The 13,534-nt window shown below is 43.3% G+C and overlaps 1 protein-coding gene across 1 annotated transcript in view; it reads right to left on the reverse strand.

Annotated features, from left to right (window-relative positions):
• Positions 1-12,712, reverse strand: part of dag1 (dystroglycan 1) — a 56,718-nt gene extending 44,006 nt beyond the window's left edge. Inside the window, exon 1 of the mRNA XM_071916342.2 lies at positions 12,030-12,712. The gene's annotated coding sequence lies outside the window, so the exon portion shown is untranslated. The remainder of the gene's footprint in view (positions 1-12,029) is intronic.
• Between the last annotated feature and the right edge of the window lie 822 nt (positions 12,713-13,534).

The following is a 13,534-nucleotide window of genomic DNA, read 5'->3' on the forward strand; positions in this document are numbered from 1 at the left end:
TGTCATACTATGAGTGATTCTATCCTCATTGTACTGTAGCAACTCTGGATCTGCTAAAAGTGAACTTTTCAAAAGATAGAAATTGTAGCTTTTCCCAAGGACTCCTATGGAAATGTTGATGTTTTACAAAATGCATTCTCAGACATCATGAAATATTACAACACTGGAGACAGCTAACGTCGCCTACAGTAAAGAAGTCACAAATTATCACATGAAAGATATGAATGATAACACAAAATCAAAACAAATTGTAAGAGTTTTTATAGAATAGTAGGCAAAGATGTCCTTTTGTTGAGAAAATGATAATGCCGATAAAAGCTGGATCCTCTTATATTTTTGAGACGCTGAAAGCTGCACGTCCTCATTCAACTTTGCACACTGGCGGTTCCACATGGCAGCGAGAGGTAACTATTTTAAAAATTTGAACATCAATACCTATACATTATGTAACGCAACATCAGTAATCTTCACACAGCACACTCATGCTTGCCAGCCCGGCCGGCCTGTGATAAGAGAGGCAAAAAAAAAATCCAATGTGGTGAGGCCAGCTTTCTATGGACGTTTAGGAGATTTCACTATTACGTTTCGCTTTGTGTCCATATCCAACACCAGAATTTGATTTGAGCAAACAGATCTCAATCAGGAAGAATGGGACACTCTTCTCTGTTGCAGCCCCACTGGGTGATCAGGCTGATAAGACGAGTGTATTTTTATATAAAAATCTTGCCTATAGCGCAGCTTTAATAATGAACTTCAGGTGATTATTTTTTTGATATATCGTCTTCTGGAAATGAACTCCACAGCTGCAAACTGAGAGATATGAGGCTTCTGTAGGACGCTGGAGATATGTTGCTGTTTTCTGAACAGCAGGGTTTTTGGGTGTACTCCGTCTGCATCACGGTCCATTTGCCCTTGAAGATTATTGCCTTATTAAATTGTAATGCTCTTTGAAGCGGCAACAATGTAAACAATACCCCCCTCTAAGTTGCAGAGCTGCCAATGGAGGGCAAGCTGAACACTTCAAGGACGTCCAGGAGAAGTAAACTGCTCTATCGCTTGTTTTCTCCTTGCTCCACTCACCTCCCGTCCTTTGCCTCTCGCCCTCATTCCCCCTCTCTCTCTCTCTCTCTCTCTGCCTGTTTTCTCTTCTCGCTCTCACTCCCTCCCTTTCTATTAACCCCGTTTCTTTCTATCTCTCTCTCCCACCTCCTCTTTCTCCCTATCTCTCCATTTCTGCAGTCTCCAGTCCTATCAATCAAGACATCCCATTACTACATGTCCTGTCACTCCCAAGTCCTTCCTCTGTCCCTCCAGCCTGCATCCACACACACACACACAGCCCCTCCTCTGTTGCTCCAGACTATTCACACACACACACACACACACACACACACACACACACGGCTATGGCGTCTCCAGGACGTGAATCATCGGAGCGCATTGGCAGACGACAGCTCTCGTCCCTTTGAATGACTGCCCATCATAAAAGATGGATACACGGATGAATGGGTGGGGTGAATAGATGAATTGATGGGTGGATGAGTGGGTGGATGGATGGGTGGGTGGATGAATAGATGGATAAAGGGGCGGGTGAATAAGTGGATGAATGGATGAGTCATGACATCCTGATCCGTTACACAAATCTGCAAATAGGCTTGGAAATGAGCATTCATGCACTGACACATTTCCCTGGCTGTTTACTTCCTTGTGCCTCTACTGTACTGTATCTGTCAGGCTGGGTGAAACACTATTTGCATGTAGGTTTTAGCATTTATTTTAACCTGCTTGGAGTACCTGAAGGCTGCTGTGTGCCACATAGGACTGTCAGTCTCTGCCAGAGAGTTTATACAATCACAGGAAAGTACTTCAAAGTCAATTTAGTGAAGTCCTGCAGTTTGACAGCTCACCTGACACGACATGACCTGTCCCGACGCAGCAAACCACACCCATCCGCCGCCCCGAGCAAGGCTGCAGTGCAAGCGAGGGATTACTTGTAAAATACGGTTTGATTTGATTTGGGAAATAAAAAAATACATGATAAAAGAAACTTAATGAATGCATTTTTGACTCCAGAGGATAGTACAAGAAAGTGTTATTTAAAACACTTATTCCCATCGTGGCCCTTGATGGAAGATAAAATAATGACTTGACGTACAACAAAAAACACAATAAAATCACAATGTACAATGCATCTATCCATCCATCTAATCCATTCATCCAATCACTCACTGCTTTACTGAGATTTAAATGAAGTGGATATCAGCTGACTAACAACTTTTAGCTATTTCCGCATTCTATAGTGGAACTTTTCACTATTTGCAAAATCTGCTGAGCTGTCCACACTTGTACAATGTGTGTCAAGTAAAGCCTTCACTTCTATTTGTGTCAATGTATGTAGTGTGTGTGTATGTGTGTGTGCAGACATACACACCAGCATGGGTATATACATCGACGTGTGTGTGAGTGTTTCAATCCACGCCAGGGACAATGTCATCCATTGAGAATCCAACGAAACACACACACAGACATGCCGACACACACACATGAAGACATACCGATACACACACACTCACACACACACAGTTGGCTGGTGTGAAGGCAGCCTGGTGGTGTTTGACTGTTAGATTTAGCGCTGCCCTGCTCTCTCCAGTCTCATTTCCAGTTCTGGCCTGCTGTATTTGTCTTCCACCAACACTTTAAAACCTCCCTGCCCAGGTGGAGGGGGCTAGCTGTTTGCCTGCATCAAACAACACACACACACACACACAAACTTAGACAGAGACAGATATAAGGATGTCTTTTTAAAATGGTGGCAAGTATGTGGGAAAAATGTAAGGTTTGCTTTTTTGATCTTGAAAGTGTCACTTCTTTGCTTCCCGAGTTCTCTGAGACTGAAGATTTTTCCGTGCCGCGCTTGAGAAGTGGTTTTAATTTTGAATTACAAGACACACAAATAGTCTCAAAAGCAGTAACACCACATGTCAGATAAGCTTTTTTTCCCTTTTTTATCTTTCTTGCCGTTAACACCACATGCCAGATAAGCTAAAAACAAGCACTCGGCATTTTATTTTAATGTATCTCACTATCAAAGGTGTTAACACCATATGCCAGGAAAGTTAAAACCAAGCACTTCTCTGTTTTTTGTTTTTTTATATTTGAAATGCCTTCCACTTTTATCTTGGCTAAGTCTAACACAAGTCCTTAAAAATACATGCCTAAGCCCCCCGGTCGGCAAACTAAAAGAGTTTGCCTGGTTATTGCACTGGCATGCTTTGGCATCCGGTGGTTGTTTTGGTTTTTGTGGTGCAGCAGAATTCCTTCATGGTTGACCAAGCAACAGGCTTCCACTTTTGGATCTGTGTCCAAAAGGTTAACCAACCACGACAGCACGCAGACTCACAAAAGTTTCCTTAGAGGGGAGAAAACACTGTTAAAGTGGTAATCTGCAAGATTCTAGTTTTTTATTTTGTTGATATCTTTGGTGCTAAGTGGTTATTGCTGTGGTGTTTTTCGACTTCACTTTGGCAATCAAACAGTGTGGCCAGTAAAGTGACGTCTTCTGTTGCTGAAATTTTGCTGTAGGTGTCACTCTTTTCTTTTGTCTGTTCAGCCCATCAAGACCCATCCTGAGAAAGACTACCGGGTGTTTGTGTAATGTAAAAGCTGTCATGAACTGGCTATGTATTTAATCATGTTTGTGTTATATCAATCAGCCATAGATGGTAGCAAAAAGTAGCAAAAACAGATTATTACTTTCCTGTTTGATAAGGCTTTAGTAATGATCAAATATTTAGCATTAGGTCTTTTCACAATGTGTGGCATTGGAGAGGAATTCCTCCATGGTTGATTAGGCAACCCAAATGGTTTGCTATTTGGGGCCAAGAAGACCAACCAGCCAAACCAACACGCAGGCTAATAAAGCATTCTTTCCTCTTTTTATGAAGATTGCAAAGGGTAATCAGGCAAATAAAGCAACATTTTAAAAGTAAAATCACACTGAGTGTGATGACTTTTCACAGTATGTGACTGCTGTGTTGGTGGTGAAGTCAAATCACGATTAGGTCTTCTCACAACGTTGAGCACTCTGGCATCGCCATGGAATTCCTCCATGGTTGACCGGGCGACGCAGAACACCATTTGGCTCCATGTCCAGAAGGCTAACCAGCCAAAACAAGGGGGCTAATAAAACTGTCCACTGATAAGCAGTTAATGCCCCAGAACTAATTACTGCTCTGCCACCCCTCTTTCTCTCTCTGTCTCCCAAGTCAGTGACACACACACACACACCCAAACACACACACACACACACACACACAGCTTCTCACACAGTTATTAGGGTTGTGATCGGAAAACAGAGGGAAGCATTAGATAATGAGTGGCAAAAAGAAGCAGACATAGGAATTCTGGGGACTCAACGAGAGTTGTGTGTCTAGAAATGACAAAGTTAAAAACAAACCATAGCAGAAAGATCACACCTCTGATGGTCATGCATATGACCACAGTACAGTAAGCAGGGAAGAAATCAGGACAACACGGAAACAAAAAAGGAAATGATAAGGAATGAAAAGCAGGAAAACAGGATATGGAGTTGGAATTGTTTGTCCAGAAATCTTAAAAATATCTCAAGAGTCATACATTTGGCAGTCAAAGTCAGTAGGGATGTGTTCAGGACAATACAAAAAAGTTGGCAATTGAATTGTCTGTCCAGAGAATTCTAAGTCAAAAATCACACCCTGCAGTCCTGCATATGGAGCTGGCCATATAGCAGTGTTAAGCCAACCCAAAATAACAGGTACAACAGCAATTAAAGATGTGAAAAACAGGGCTAGAGGCGCCTCCGCGGGGACCAGAACCCCCCTGAGCTCTGGCACTGAACCGGCCTCTATATCAGTAACATACAGGCCGGAGCAGTTAGCTACACTGATCGCTCATAATAGCCTGGCCAGCTTGCCGCGCCATCTCCCTCTGCAGCAGTACACAGCTATGTATGTCAGCTGCAATTATACAGGAAACTGCCACTAAGGAGCACCACCCTAATAGCCGCACAGCCAAATACACAAGGCAACGATTTTGACACGCTCCCTTTGCTTGAGTCCAAAAAAAGAAGCCATTTATTTCCCACACCACTCCAAGCCTGGGCATTCTGTGTTGTTTTGGTGTGCATGGCTGCCAGCAATTCACCAATAGCATTGTGCTGTTGGATTTGGCTTTTCAAAATCAGTGAACTTGAGGACATGGTGATGATACAGCACATGAGATGGAGCTTTGCTGTCAGGGTTGGGTCCATTCAGTCAATTAAGGAAGGGCATGTTCTTCACAATTCCAAAAAATGTGCTATCTTTTGCCTAGAAAAGGTGCCAGGAGGCGAGGGTTCCACCCCCCAGCAGGAAGGATTATGCCTCTTTTTGGGTGTGGAGACCTTTAACCAGAGGACCCAGGTTCAAGCCCCCTTGTCAACAGGCATCCCTCCTGCTGAAGTGTCTTTGTGCAAGACACTGAATCCCTACCGGTTCCATGGGCATGTCCATCAAGTATTCCATCATTATATTAGTTATTATTATCAAATTATCGGGAACAAATGTTCTGAGGTAAAGGTGGATTGACCCCGACCTTGTTTGGTATTTCCATCTCCTGCAGTCTCCACCACTCGTCAATAGTGTCCCAATTCACTGGCATCATGTTCAAATAATTTAACTAATTCTGATCTATAATTTTGTTCTCTATAAAAGACTTGATGATGATTTTAGACCTAGGCAATCTGCTGAAGGAATTTAAATTCATTCTGTTTGAACTTGTTTTACGTCTCTCTGGATACACAGCAAATTTTCCAGGGCTGATAAGTGTTGATTTTTCAGTGACAATAATTTTGAGTTGATAAGTGTTGATTGGAGAGTTGTTTGTTCACTCATAGAGCTGATTATGGCTCTGGGGCGGCTGTTCAACACTATCTAAAAGTGTTAAATTAACTCTGATGGGTGCAGACTTATATAAACACTGGCATAGTGTTCAATTTTACACTGTCAGAGTTAAATTAACACTGACGATTATAAAAGCGCCAGCTAAATCATTTAAATATAGATATTATTTTGAATGTAATATGCCCAAGCCTGACTTGCCACCTGTAACACTGTGAAGACTGCAATGGAAATTAGCCTCTGATTTTATTTTGGTATTTTAGTTATGCTCAATATGTTTTTAAAGAAGTCAAACCAAGTGAAACACTGTTCACGGCCCTGCTTGGTTCTCTGTGATTTTGACTAGCTCCCAACAGGAGAGTGAAAACAGCAGCTGGAGACTCCTATACTCAGTGGAAATAAAAACCTAGGCTGTGACAGACTGACAGAGGCTGTATTTAACACCGTGACCCAGAGGAAATGGTGACAGCATTATAAAGAATTTAATCATGACAGAAGCTATTGTGGATTGCAATCAAAAGAAAGTAGCACAGCCTAAGTGTTCAGCATACAGTCAGAAGTGAAAGTATTGAAGCAGTGAAGCTGCTTTTTGGCTGTCGACTCATCTACAGTACAATATAGATTAACCATCCAAAGAGTAATACAAGTCAGACCAGCAGACTGTCAGGTTTTGGTTATGGGGTTTTATTGGCCTCTATTTTAAACCACGTTGAAACCATGACAACGGCAAAAAGACCAACTTCAGCTCGCTGTCCCACATGCACTTCTGGCAGTATTTACACTCGCAGACCCCCCGAATCCGACTTTGCTAGCCAACGTCATCCACCAAAGCCCCTTTCTTTTCCTGTTGTTATCTCACCACCTAAGAATAGAGGCAGCGATAGCCCCAGTCTTAAAAAGCCTGCGAGGCTTTCCAACATCCGAGGAGCGTTTATTTTCGAGTTCTGACAAACGTATGTGCATCAACAAGTGGTGTTTCAGTCATGGAAAAAGCGTGAGTCACAGCGACAGAATTGTAGCCAACTGTAGGCCGACAGACGCTGTAGATGCCTCATCCCCTATTTTAGTCCAGAGGGGGTGAGGGAGGAGGAGAGAGGAGGGAGGAGGGAGGAGGGAGAGCGAGAGGAGAGGAGGAGAGGAGAGAGAGAGAGAGAGAGAGAAACCGCCCAAAGGATCTAAATCTCATCTCCCAATGCGATAAAGTGGGCTTATTCCACGACATGCACACATTTTTTTACCCTCCACCCAAAGCTTTCGAAATAGGAAAGAAAAAAAAATAACTATCACAATCTCTAAGCCGAAAGAAGCAGCCTTCCTTCCACTTGTACCTAAAGTTTGAAAAGCAGGGAGCCAAAGATTAGACTTATCATTTGGAGGATACACAAGGCTTTTCATAACAGAAGAACTCAATCCTATTTTGGATGGATATTGATTTCTGAAATAGGGAGCAGCTCCAACGCAGACAGAAGAAACACCCTCGGTGGGGTGGGGCGGGGTGGGGTTGGGGGGGGGGGTTAGGAAGACGTCTGGGGAATATGTCTGACTCCAATCTGCCTGTGCCTTTTTCCTGGAGATCTCCTTTGGCGAGATGGAAATAGGATAAAAACAAAGCTGTTGTCGGATTAAAAAAACAAAAAAAAACATGCATTTCCAAGAAGTGAACTTTTCAGGAATAAAGAAAAAACAGCCTTATTATCAGAGTGATTGACGGCGGTGTTTATCTTTAAAAATTCTACAATGAATTTTGAATGGCTTGCTCAGGGCCATACGAGGATATGAGTTATTCAGCACATAAAGGATTATGTGAGCTACAAATGGAAAATAAAAAAGATGAAAAACCACCAAATTGGACTTTCAGAAGGTTTTCATTCAAAGTCCCAAAAACGACACACATATATATATATATATATATGTATTTTGAACCATGTATCTCCCTGAAGCCAATGTTTCAGGAATAATGGGAATCAGCCTTTATAGTCAAATTGAATGACAGACATTGCATTTTTTGAAAGTCAGCAATGGATTTGGCTTCTCATGGCCATTTCCAGTCGTAAGTTACTCATAATGAAAGCTTCAAGTGGGAAAAAAAGATGGAAAAACAACCAACGTGGAGTTACAGGGTTTTCTTGCAAAGCCGCAAAATAGACCTATAGACTTTGACATAAAACAGACCAAATACAAAGTGTGCGCTACATCTCGCAGAACAGTGCAGAGGGTCAATACCTATTAAGCTGATCATCACCTTGAAAAGATGGCTGCACGGTAGCTTGCCTCTAGAGGTAATTTAAACCTTTTTAGCCTAACAGCACACCTTTTTACTGAAGACTGAGGCGTCTTTCAGAGGCGAGCTCTTTGCTGGTGTTGACTCTTTGATACACAAATCCATGCTCGCTCGCTCACACACACACACACACACACACACACACAGAAACACAGGCACAAACATCTACACACAGGCAAATTCACTCAGTACACACTCTCACAAACGCACAAGCGCACACAGAGTTTACTCAACCCTTAATGGCTAGTATACAGATCTCTTCTGTAAAGGGCTTATGATGATAGAACACATTCAGACAAGCGCACACACACACACACACACACACACACACACATAAATTAATAAATAGTGACTCAGTCCACGTTGGAAATGTGGTACAAGAACAACTGGGCCTCACTTCACTGCAAAGGGAGAGCGCAACACACACAACAGAGCATCTCTCATCCCTTAGTGTTATTATCGCTCTTCTACTACTGTGAAGGGTGATGAAAATGGTTCACAAATACATCCAGTCAAACACAGATGGTTCCGGGGTGTGTGTGTGTGTGTGTGTGTGTGTGTACTACAGGCTGTGTGCGTCCTCTGCTGCTCTTCCCAAAGAAAAGACAAGATGAGGTTATTCACCGGCGCTGCCCGGGACACTAATCTGCTTTTTTTTTATCCTTTATTTAACCAGGGAAAGTCAACTGAGCATCCTTGCTCTTTTTCAGCGACACCCTGCTTCACTTTCATACAGCTCTACACATATTCACTTCAGGTAGCAACAATGGAGCAGTTGGGGAGGTTAAGTGCCTTGCTTAAGGGAATCTCAGTAGTTGTTAGGGGAGAGGAGAACGTTACTCATTCACTTTCCCCAAACACATTTTCTGGTCAGAAATCCAACAGTGCTACCGCTACTGAAGCTACTGCTCCACTGCTAGTTATTACACTGTTCCTAGAACACACATGCATACACACATGGGCGACCACACCCCGCGCGCACACACACACACACATACACACACACACACACACACACAAACCCATCCACACTCAAACACAGGACACACATGAGCACACACAAACTCACACATTTGATGTACACAAACTTAAAACATGAGAGCAAATTGACAATCCTGTGAACACACACACACGCACACACACACACACCATCAGTGTAGGCTGTTCCTGCTGCTCCTAGGGAAATAAACACAGCGCTCTGTGTAGAGGATTAAAGACAGCTTGTCTACAGAGCACACCAGTCCTAACAACATGACGCCTGTTTACACACACACACCCACACACATATAGACACACACAAGCAAGTGTGCTCAGCTGCAGGTCGGGCTGATTTACGTCACTGAGGAGAGAATAGAATAGAATAGAATAGAATGGAATAGAATAGAACTCAGGGGGGAAATACTGAGAAGATATCATTCACATTGATTTATCCATTGGGAGTGGTGGGGATATAGGTGGTACTCTAGGCCCAGTCTGAGGCTCCTGACAAAGAATAACGACACCCATGGGACCACTCAAAAACCCCCAAATTGCCCATTAGTGAATAGCCAAGTTCCTTTAGTTATTTGGTACTGGGCCTGTAGGATAAAGGAGCAAATGCCCATGAAAAATCAAGGGACATAAAAACAGAACAGAAACAGACAAAACATGTCACTGAAAAAAAAGATGTTTTCAAAATGCATGGTCTATAACATGAGAAAATTCACTTGTTTGACCGTTACGCAAAACTCTACAAATCATCCACAGGACAGCAGCCAAACAGGAGCTGAATAGCTACCAAGAGCTCAAAGGTCAGATTACAATAGCCAGCTCTTTAAAAAAAACACCTTTGTAGTCAAGCCAGACCATTAGCCGCTGCCTCCCTCATGAACAAATAACTATAGCAATCCAATTTTAGGATACTGCGCAAATGTTAGGCTTCATATTACAACACAACTATAAGTCCCTATAGGAATATTACAGTGATACCATAGGAGATTTCCCATGTCCCGTGTAGATAAGGTCATTATAAACTCACTATTGAGTACTACAGACACACTATAAAACCCCATAGGAATATTACAGTAGTACCATAGGAGATTAAAAAGACATACCATTTAGCACTATGAGGTCACTAAAAACTCATTATTTTTGATTACCAATGACACACTGCAAGTCCCTATACGAATATTATAGGGATATCATGGGAGATTTAAAAAAAAAATATATATATATATATATATATATATACATATATATAATATATATATATCACTATAACGGTACTCCTACAGAGTACCACAGACACACTCTGTAGGAATGTTATAGCAATGTTATAGTGATTTTTACTCAGGGTCATCCAGGCCAAACACACTGAACTTCATAAATAGCACAACGCAGCCTTCTGGAGGTGTTTTTTTTTCTTCTTCTTCTCATGCTTCATCATCTCTCATTGACACTGATTCTTTTTCTTTTTTGTCTTGTCCCTCGGTCAAAGGAGACATACCCAGACCACGGCAGGCTGTCAAACGTCTCCATGGCAAAGCATACGTGAGAGGAATCACGACGAGGTGGGCGAAAACACCCCCACCCCCCCCACCCCGTTAACCGGTACACACTTCACCTCCAAACTGTTATTGTTCCTATTAGGGTTGCTATTGCACTCACAGGCACGGAGGCATATAGAAAACGGAACAGGCTTTGTTTTACTGGTTTCTCCCCTCAAAATAGCCAGTATTTATGTTTATATAACTGGAATATAATGTTTATAATAAGATGTTTGTTGCGTTGCTGCACGTTACCCAACGTTCTATCCTATCTGATACAATGTAACCAAGTTCGAATCCCATTGGCGCACGGCAGCACACGCGCACGCACACACACAAAACAGGACACTATAGACTCGAATACAGCACCATAGGAGATTAAAAAAAAAAATGCCATCAAGTACAATAGGATCATTAAAAACTCACTATTTACTGCCAAAGAAACACTATAAGTTACTATAGGGATATTACAGGAATATTATAGTGATTTCTCGTTGATTTCACCCGTCAAAGCCTTGGGGGACACTTTCCCTCTTAGAGCAGGACGCCAAAAATAAACCCAGAATCGCACCTAATGTAACAGCCTATGAAATACAGTCAGCCCAAATTAAAAGAAGAGGCCCCTCTCAACCCTCTTGGACCACAGCCTGCCTGCCTGTCCTGGCCTGGCTTTAAAATGCACCTGTTTGGTTTTTGAAGCCAGAGGAATGAGCCTTATGGGCTTCAGCTGTCCAAACCCCGGGCACGGCGAGCGGACAGGGAGCATAGAAGGACGCAGGGAAGAAGGGAAGGAAGTGAGCGAGGGAGGAGGGAGCGAGGGAGGGCGGAGAGGGCTGGTGAAAGCGGTAGCCGGGATAAGTAGCCCAGCAAGCCAGCTAATAACACAGCGATTGCCTAAAAATATCCTCGACTATGCGAGCGGTGCCGCTGCCGCTGTTGCTGCAAATCACGGCGTATATAAACCCTGCGGTGCGACCCCGGGTATATTATCAAACGCACCTCATTTCACGCTGGTCTGAGTGTGCACAATAATATTTCAACAGTAACCCCTTAGGAGATTCGCGGCGCAAAAAGATAGTTCAACGCTATTTCGTATCCGACTTTCTACCCGCTGATATCTCCTTGAACGTCTCCCCCCTTTTCCACGGAGCACTTTCTCTCTGAAGCAACACACAAGAGCCGATAATAGACTCGAGAAAAGAAATTTGCAGGATGCAATAAATGCCACACATCTCCTGGATATTGAGACACATAGCGGCAAAAGACATTATACGACTATAAAGGGCCGTGATTTAAAGAGAAACTGACCGTCAAATCTCCTCCCGGTTTATATCCCCTTCCGTTATTCCGGTGAAATCCTCCTTTTCTCCCCTATTCTTCTTCTTCTTCTTCTTCTTCCGTACGAGGGAAAAGGGAGACTGGTGGCGGCGGCGGCGGCGGCGGCAGGGGAGCTTGGTTTTCTTCCTTCCCTTTCACCCAGAGAAGCAAGCGGACAAATATAGGCTGGCTGCTCGGTGTCAAATCTCTTCTCTCCCCTTGACTGGCGACAGACTGGCTGTCTTTCGGTGGTCCAAAGTTAGTAGTCGCAGTGGAAGGTGGAAGCCTTATTCCACCATAAAAAAAAAAACACACCGACACGGAATAGTGTCCGGACTTTAAAAGGAAAACAAATAAAATAGAACCACCACCGGTTACAAAATCCTGCTGTGGAAAGGAAGAAAATAAGAAAAAGCAAAAATAGAAAAGCACAAAAAATAACAAAGCCAAGGCTGGGGGGTGAGTGATAAGAATAGTAAAAAAAATAAAAAAAAAATCACATCGTTTTCTGTAGTGGTAAAACAACCACTTACACAGTAGTGTCTTGGTTCGTCGTTACAACGGGGTTATAGAGGCACCAGTAGGACCACTGCACCCATTAACCCGGCTGGGGAAGGCTGCTGCTGGCGGACCTGAAGCCGCCGACTGCTGGATACCGTCCTTTACTCCCGAGGTCCTCCACACAAATGTCCGCTACCGAGCCTGAAGGATGAATTTCCACCCGGAGGAGGAGTGGAAGGAGAGAGAGAGAGAGAGAGAGAGAGGGCAGTGCCTTGCATTCACTGAATCACTCCACCCCCAAACCACCTCCCTCCCTCCCTCCCTCCCTCTCTCTCTTTCTCTCTCTATCTCTCTACCTCTCTCTCTTTCATTCACTGTTGCTGCTCTCTTGTCTCCCATTTTCTCCCTTCCTTCACTTCCCTGCCTGCTACTACCTCTCCCTCTCTTTCATTCACTCACTGTCTCTCTTTCTGTCTCTCCCTCTCTCCCATGTTTGCCCCTTCTTCTCTTCCCCAACACCCCCCCCCCCCCCCCCTCTCTCTCTCTCTCTCTCTCTTTGCAGCACAGCCTCTGGTGTAGCAGCCTATCAAATCCTATACTGTAGCCTATATATGTGTGTCTCCCAAAGGCTTGTGCACCGGTGATAATAAGCAATTACATCGATAGGTTTACTCAACACCTCCTCAGATGGAATTATGATGATGACATTGATCTGGGGCGTGAATGATCATCTGGCAGGTTTTTATCAATACCCAAGCGTTGCAATGAAGTGGCATGGGTCCTCTCATTCATGGCAATACTAAAATAAATCGATAAAAACAGATGCAACAGATCGATGCACCACAAAAATATCATGTTAGGCTTATTTGGTAATTTTAATAAAGCCCTAAGGGGATAAAACACCCAAAAATAGAATAACATGACATCATATTTGGCATTTACCCCTATCCAAAATGCCTTATAGTAATACAATATAATTTTAGCATGGGCGGCCC

The sequence above is a fragment of the Centroberyx gerrardi genome, chromosome 5 (assembly GCF_048128805.1).
Source record: "Centroberyx gerrardi isolate f3 chromosome 5, fCenGer3.hap1.cur.20231027, whole genome shotgun sequence".
Taxonomy (NCBI): Eukaryota; Metazoa; Chordata; class Actinopteri; order Beryciformes; family Berycidae; genus Centroberyx; species Centroberyx gerrardi.